The sequence below is a fragment of the Cryptomeria japonica genome, unplaced genomic scaffold (assembly GCF_030272615.1).
Source record: "Cryptomeria japonica unplaced genomic scaffold, Sugi_1.0 HiC_scaffold_297, whole genome shotgun sequence".
In the NCBI taxonomy this organism is placed as follows: domain Eukaryota; kingdom Viridiplantae; phylum Streptophyta; class Pinopsida; order Cupressales; family Cupressaceae; genus Cryptomeria; species Cryptomeria japonica.
In genome coordinates, this window is record NW_026729119.1 from 67,674 (window position 1) to 76,491 (window position 8,818).

Genomic DNA, 8,818 nt, shown 5'->3' on the forward strand with positions numbered 1-8,818 from the left:
GGGCAAATTTTAAAGATGTGGAGAAATATTAATTTTGAGTGTCTATTAATCTTTTGCATCAAAAAATAATATTAATAAATCCAAACAGGTCCTAAAAAATAAAATTAAAAATAAGAAGAAGAGAACAACAATTAAGAGAAATAAGAAAGGATCAAAGGACAAAAAAACAAAGACTATAAATGAGAACAAAATGAAAAGACAATTAAAAAGGCTCAAAATAAATACTAAATGTTGAAAAACTAGAAATGAATGAGGAAAAAATTATCCAAGACATAAGAAAATATATGAAAAATAGAGATGGGAAAGATAAAATAAAACACTAAGGTTAAAAATCCAAACACACTAAAAAATAGAATGAAATGAAATAACTGAAGAGTAAATAATCAATTGAAACAAAAAGATAGATAAAATATGACACAAGAAATAAATATAAAAATTAGCATTAGAATTAAAATAACAAAAAAAGGTAAAATAGATGGGAAAAAGAAAAAATTAACTAAAAAGTGGAAAGTGCTAGAGTTTGTGTATATCTATGTGTGAGAATACCTATATGTGTGTACAAATATAAAAAAAGATACTGGGACAATAAGCCTATGATTAAGAAGATAAAATTTTGAAAGAGAAGTGTCAGTGTATGCCCAAAAATAAGAAAAACTAAAAAAAATGAAAGATAGAAACAAAAAAACCAAAAAGGAAGATATTACAAAAAATGAATAAGAAGAGGTTTTTGAGAATGGGAAAGAGAGTGGCTAAAAAACATAAACAAAATGAGAAAGTGAAAGTGCAAGTGTATGTGTAAGATTAGGCGAAGGAAAAAAGAGAAAGAGGAAGAAGGGAAAGATGGGAAAGGATAATTAGGAAAATCTAAAAGAAAGAGGGGCACAAAAAGATTAGGGTGAAGCAAGCCAAGGCTAGGGAGAGAGACAAAGAAGACTAAAAAATAAAATAAAAAAATATAAAGATATAAAAGGGGCCTAGGAGGAGGCTCAATGTTTAAGATTGGTGTGTGTTTTGGTTTTTAACCTTACTGTTTTATTTTATCTTTCTTATCTCTATTTTTATATTATTATTTTTTTTTATCTTGGGTAAATTTTTTTTTTCCTCATTCATTTCTAGTTTTTCAACTTTTAGTATTTATTTTTATCCTTTTTAATTGTCTTTTCAAATTTTTATCATTTCTACTCTGTGTTCTTGTCCTTTGTTCATTTCTTGTTTCTATTAATTGTTGTTCTATTTTTTAGGAATTTTTTGATATATTAATATTATTATTTTTCCTCTTGAATCTTGTGCATCTTTCTCTCATTCCTTCCAAATCTTTTTATAAAGCCCTAGTCCACAAATCTTCCTCTATTTCTATGGATCCAAACAAAATTTAATCAAAAGCAGCATCATCATTAAATCATTGAAATATTTAAATTTTTAGTGATATATGAAGCTTTAGTCTACTCATATCTATAGGAATTTGGGCATGGGTGAGTCAAAAATACACATCATACAAATGCTTTTTATTTTTTTCAAATATTTTAATAAAAGGTTAAATTTTTTTTTTATCTTTTTATCTACCAAAAAAAGTTTAAATTGTCAATAATATATGAAGCTTTAGTCTGACTTCATCTACACTCATCTTTAGGAAGAAACTTATAAAAAAATTATATAAAATTAAGAAATGAAAAAAATAAAATTGTATTTTTATAATGGGATAAAATGACAAGTTTGAAATATTCATAATAAAAAAATATTAAATATAATTGTAGATATGAGACATAAAGATTTTAGTCAATGTATTCTTAAATCATGAAAAAAAAAATTCTACATAAAAAAGAGAGAGACCTGAAGACTATAGCCCCAAGGTATTCATTACATATATTATTTTTTTTAATAGAAAGATCAAACACCCCAACAATCTCATGTGACTATAGCCCCAAAGTATTCATTAAGATTCTTAAAATTGTAATGTATTTATAATATAAAAAATAACGATGTTTGATACATTCTAAAAACTAAATAGCTATTTTGTGTCCAAAGACATATTGCAAAACAACAACGGTTAATGCATAAATGAAAGTTGATTCCCACACAACAGGGGTAAATGAAAATGAGTTGGCAACATATGAAATAAAAAAGAATAACAAACAAAAAGAATAAATTGCAAAAAGAAATCACAATTCGGAATAAAAAATTACATAGAGGCTGTATATATAATAATAATTGCAGTTCTAAATATATTCCTAGCATTGCATGGAAAGCTACTTTGGCTCTCAAACTAAAAAAAACAAACTACTCCCTAAATTAAGAATACAATAAGTGCATGCACAACATTCTTTATTTACTAAAAACAAACCCATGCAAAAAAAAACTAAAAGTAGTCCTAAGGATTAATGCATGCTGGAGTACATGCTTTATTTGCATGAATAAACAAAAACTGATTTAAACTAAAAATAGATTATGCATGGTTATGAATGGATAGATTCATGTCCAAACTTAAGCTACATGGAGTTGCATGTTAGAGAAGCATCAGTATCAACATACTCCCCCTTGATGCTGAGCGGGCTCACAATCTTATCTCGTAGTGCTATAAACTGAGCTTTCACAACTGCTTTGGTGAATATATCTGCTAGCTGATCCTGGGTGTTGATGTGCTTCAATTCAACATCCTTCTTCTGCACCAAATCTCATATGAAGTGATATTTCAAATCAAAATGCTTTGTTCTGTTGTGATGAACCAGATTCTTAGCTAACTTGATGGCACTCACATTGTCACAATAAATTACTGCAGGTTTAATTTGTTTTTCTCCAATTTATTCCAAAACTTTTCTGAGCCAAAGAGCTTGTGTATCTGTTGAGGTAATTGCAACATACTCTGCTTCTGTAGATGAGAGGGCAACAATACTTTGCTTTTTCGAGCTCTACGTAATCAAACCAGAACCAAAAGAAAAACAATTTCCAGATGTAGATTTATGATCATCCATACTACCTCCCCAATCTGAATCACTAAAGCCTATAAGATTGAACTTTTCAGAAGAGTATTAATGAATACCAATAATTAAATTCCCTTTCACATACCTCAAAATCCTCTTGGCTTCCTTCATATGTATTTCAGATGGATTTGTCATATACCTTGAAACAAGTGAAACTGAATAGGCAATATCAGGCCTCCTGTGGATTAGAAACATCAAGCTCCCCACAATACTTCTTTAAGTTGTCTCATCAACTAAATCGACACCATCATCTTGAGATAACAAAACTCCATGAGCACTTGGAGTGGATGCAGGGTTACAATCAGTCATATTAAATTTCTTTAGCATATCTTGTGCATACTTTGTTTGATAAACGAAAATCTCATCCTTACTTTGATAAACCTCCATTCCTAGAAAATATTTCATCAGATCAAGATCTTTCATCTCAAATTCTTTCATCATAGAAGCTTTGAATTCATCTTTCATCTTAGAACTACTACCCATATACAAAATATCATCAACATACAAACTTATGATGAGAATATCAATACCTTCTTGTTTTTACTAAAGGGTAGGATCACTCTTACTTCTTTGGAATCCATTCACCTAAAAGTATCCATCAATCCTGGCATACCATGCTCTTGGTGCTTGCTTGAGGCCATACAAAGTCTTCTTCAACCTGTAAACAAGATGCTCTTTTCCTTCCACTTCAAAACCTTGTGGCTGCTCCACATATACTTCCTCTTCTAAGTACCCATTCAAGAAGGCACTTTTCACGTCCATATGATGTATGCTCCACTTCTTCTGAGCTGCTGATTAAATCAACATTATTATGGTCTGTTGTCTTGCTACTGGTGCAAATGTCTCTTCATAGTCAATTCCATACTTCTGTGTGAAGCCTTTAGCAACTAATCTTGCCTTGTATCTTTCAACACTCCCATCACTATTAAACTTGGTCTTGTAAACCCATTTAGTGCCAATACTTTTTTTTGTCATGTGGAAGTTCTGTTAACTCCCAAGTGTCATTCCTATGAATGGATTAATTAATCAATTGGCAGCTAAAGAGTACTGTTGCACTTGTGCTCCCTATATTCAATTTAGGATCAATTAATCAATGTGAAGGCCTAATTAAAACCACAATTAACGTGGCAGCCATTAATTCACATAAGGATTTATTTGTGTAATCTGTAAAGAACATGTCATTCATCAACTCATGCGAATTGGCTCATCATTGGCTTTTAAATTCATCTTCAAGCCAGTGATCAAACACAACTTATTTCATTTATTTTATCTTTTGTGATCATAGACACTCCCATTTGACTTGTAAGTGCTTTCAGGTAGTTTGCATTTCTAGAAGCATCAAGTCAGAGATTGAAACAAGTTATGGGTTCAAGATAACAATTAAGGGTTCAACCATCTAACCAAATATTCAACAATATTATGATTATGTAATAACAAATCTAAAACAAACAAGCAATAAAATAACAAACTAAATACACAAGGAATACACTGGCATAGAATTCTCCACTTATGGAATCCCCTACTAAATTCCTAAAAGACTAGGGACCTTCATGGCCTACCACTCCTGATTGATAATATTCAACTGCCCTAGAAAAGATAGCCCCCTATTAGTTGAAATCTCCTTGGAGAGAGTGGCATAGGGGAAGCAGTTCATTTCCTTTTTTAGTAGACCTTTCTAGAGAACCAACAAAAGCCACATTAGAGCACTTACACTTGGCATGTTTCCTTTCCATCTCTTGCAAAACTTGCATCGAGACCATCGATTTGTTGATCATCTCCTTGCTAAATGTAATGATATCTTACATAATTTTCATCGTTTTCTTTGCTTGTCCTAGAGATCAATGGTGGTCTTCTCCATGTTATTCCTTTCCTCCTCTAAGTGCATTGGATTTTAAAGCAATCGCCTCATCCTCCAAGGGAGCCCAGTTGCCGCTAATGAAATCAGTCTAGCACATGAATTGCTTGTTATTTTTTGTTTAGGATAAGTTGGTTTTGAAGGAATTATAAACCTTTAAAACAAATAGAAAATCTCAAAGCCTACAAAGTGATTCCTCGATGTGACAAACACGAAACAATAGTAGCCAAGCTGCCAGGCAAGATCAAACATAAATGCAACCAAGTTACTAGGTGTCACGACTCGATTTAGATGATTAAGTTTTAGACTTAGTTGATAAGTTAGGCATTGATATTACTTGACAATATGGGTTTTGATGTTATTATTTTGACATTATGATGCTTGGCGATATTATTATGCTTGATGACATTTTGTTAATGTGATGATTAATTATTATGCCAGTTGATGATAATTATTTGATGATGTTAATAATTGTTTTTTATATGTAATCTGACGACTTTGTTGAGCGCTAGATGGATGCAAGGAGGACCATCAAAGACAGACATATGATCGAGGAGGGGTCTCCTAGCTCGTTGACAGTAACCCAAGGAATATGGCCTATGCATTCACACACACACATGTAATAATTAAGCAAATTAATTTCGATTTGGGAAATTGATAATGAATAACATTAAGATATAATTGAAGCATAAGATATTAAATTTAAATTAAAAATGTTAAATAAGAGATTAAAATTAAATGAATTTAAAATATTAATTCATATTAATGACTTATTTGAATTCAAGCATGTTTTAAATCTAACACTTGAGTTCAAATTTTGATGGAGAGTTAAACTCTCAATAACTTCTTGTCAACTTTCTAGTTGTTTTCCATAACTGGCTAATCAATCTAGTCCAACTCTTGATCAACTTTCTTAACTGACTAATCTAATTGAGTTTACTTCACTTCGAACTCTCCAATCACCCTAATTTTTTTGCATTCAAGATCCACTTTTCCTGGATGAAAACCTCAGCTAAATTATTTATAAATACTGAGCCAGTTATCATATGAAAGACGTCACCCTAATTTTTCTGCATTCAAGATCCACTTTTCCTGGATGAAAAACTCAGCTAAATTATTTATAAATACCGAGCCAATTGTCATATGAAAGACGTCGAAGTTTTAGGCATCACATTTTTTTTTTGTGCTGAGTCGATTTTCTTAGGGGGCTGGGGGGGTTGAATTGATTGTCAAAGGATAAGGTACTATTGTTTTACCATCACTTCCTCTCCTTTCCATGTGCTGCAGAGGGTACCGATTGGTAGAAAGAGCAACAAGGAAGATCAATTTGCTGTTGAGGAGGAACCACACCTCCCCCTTCTCACTTTCCTTTCCTACAAATTTCCAATGCCTAATGTTCTTGTATATGGTGAAAATGGATAAAACAATATTGAAAGACTAAATGAATTCAACCACAAAACTCTAGCCTAACAACAACAAAGATCCACCATAACATATGAAGATTACCTAAGACAATGCAAATCAAATGAAATCACAAAGATTATACCATCACATGTCCAATAGGGTTTGGATCTCCATTCTTCCTATCTCCATTGATCTTGCTTGATATATTTGCTCTCAGATTTTATATGTGAACAAGAGCTCAACAAAGAACGAAAATGTGGTTGCAAGTAGGCTTGATCGCATATGAAAGTTTAAAAGCGTAGTCGGGTAGTCAATTGATTAGGATGCATAGATTGATTAGAATGATTGATTAGGGTTGATAATGAAGGAAACATCTCCTTATATAGAAGACAATATAAGAAATAGAGGGATAAGATTGAGAGGTGTAAAAGATAAATGGTCGGCTATGATTAGAGGGTAGGTAGAGGAAATAATAAAATAATGAGGGTAGGTAGTGTATGAATTAAGAGATGAATGACATGTGTCATAGGTAGAAAAGGTTAATGAATTAATTAAATAAATAAAGATTTATTTAATTAATAGTAGAAGTGGGATCAATTTAATAAATAAGATATTTATTTAATTTAGGAAAAGGATAATTTAAATAAATAAAGGTATTTATTTAAATGAGAAATAAGGCTAGAAGAGGATAAATGAATTAATTAAACAAATAAAGATTTATTTAATTAATAGAAGAATTAGGCTAAAGTAATTAAATAAATAAAGATATTTATTTAATTAGTCATGACAATTTTAGGTGTCTACACTTCTAACACCCTCATCTCCTCTCACATTGGCTGCAAGGCGATCTGGTAAATTTTGTTCTTATTCTTTTTTTGCAGACTCAACATATTGATTTGCTTGGTTTTGGTTATATTGTTGGCTTAGTCTTGGATTGTTAATTGCTTTGGTTTTACAAGATTCGATTTGGATAAACCAAATCAATCCCATGAACAAAGGGAATATCGCCACCTCCCATACTTTATTTTCTTGCCAGTCTTATCGCCCCACACTCTTCTTTGTTCTCCTTCTGACTCAGATCGATTCTCTTTTGAAAAATGTGATTGCCATTTCATTAACTCTTGTAGATTTCTCTGAAAACGTGGCATATATATATATATATATATATATATATATATATATATATCAATTTTTGATTACTAATGCTTTTTTTTCGTGTTCTACCTCTTATTCGAGTTTTAGCATGAATTGATTTCCAAGAGGGCTTTGGGTATCACTTTTCTCCATTTCTCCCTTCTGCGTATTCATTGGTGCTCAGATTTGGATTTATATGTTTGATAAGACCAAATCAACTCCTGTGAAGCTATTTGCTCCTTTCAAATTCGATGGAGGGGACTTGTTCAAGTCCACAATTAAAGAAAGATTAGCCATATAGGGCAAATAATTATAGGCTAGGGTTAGGCTCAAATTATAGTAATAAAGTCTTAGAATCAAACCTTGATTAAGGGGCTAACCATTAGGTTTTGATTGAGTTGCCACAATTGACCGAGGCAGAGAAGAGTGAATACAAAAAGCGAAATTTATCTTTATACCATGTCTAAAATGATTTAACATAGGGAAGAGTTGAGACTGAAATATTTTAAATATGTGCTCAAGAGTCATATAAATCATCAGAACCTCTAAAACATCCTTCCACTCCCTTGGAAGATCCTCCTTGTTGAACCATTCTACAAATGATTTATTTTTTCACCTTTCATCAGGGATTTCTTGAAGTTGTCATTGTAATTTCCTTTGGGTTTCAAAGGAAAAGTAGCCAATTCTATTGGGATACCAGTGGCTACATAGATAAGCTCAACAAAAAAATTAAAAGAAATCTCTATGAAATCAACCCACCCTAAACATTCTAGGAACAAACAAATCAACCAAAAGGGAAGGGTCATGGCCTACCATTGCCTCTATATAGAAGGAAAAATCCCCCCTTTCAAATCTCAACCATAAAGTGGTATCATTTTTCAAGGACACACAATTGTTAGGATCCACTTGAATCAAATCACCACCCATGGTAGGCCTAAGCATAATAGTGGAAGTGACTTTACTCAAAACAATCAAATTAGGAAAGTTGGAGACAAAAAGCACAAAAAGTCAGACTTTAATGATTTTTAAATAGGTGATCCCGTTTGAAAGAGAAAAGGACTTTCCCCACTTAGGATAATGATGATAGTGGAAAAAGAAAACAAAATAAACCATTACAAATATGACATCCCATATATCAAGTGTCCATACTAGATTTTTGATCATTTAGAATCATTGCACCCATATCATCTAGGAGGTCGTGCATAGAGGTCCACACCTTCAATCTTTTTATGAAAGGTCCCAAATTAGCTAGCCTATTAGCTAATGTGTTCCCTCTTCCTAGAGAGTGTGAGTTAATTTGTATGGTGAAAATCAAAGACGAGATTTCTCATAGTTTAGCTAGGGGATGCCTTACCATTAAGCATCATGATTATGTTTCTCGAGTCACCTTCAACAATAATTGTAACAAAGCCTTTATCATTTTCTAGAGATATACCATGGTACATAG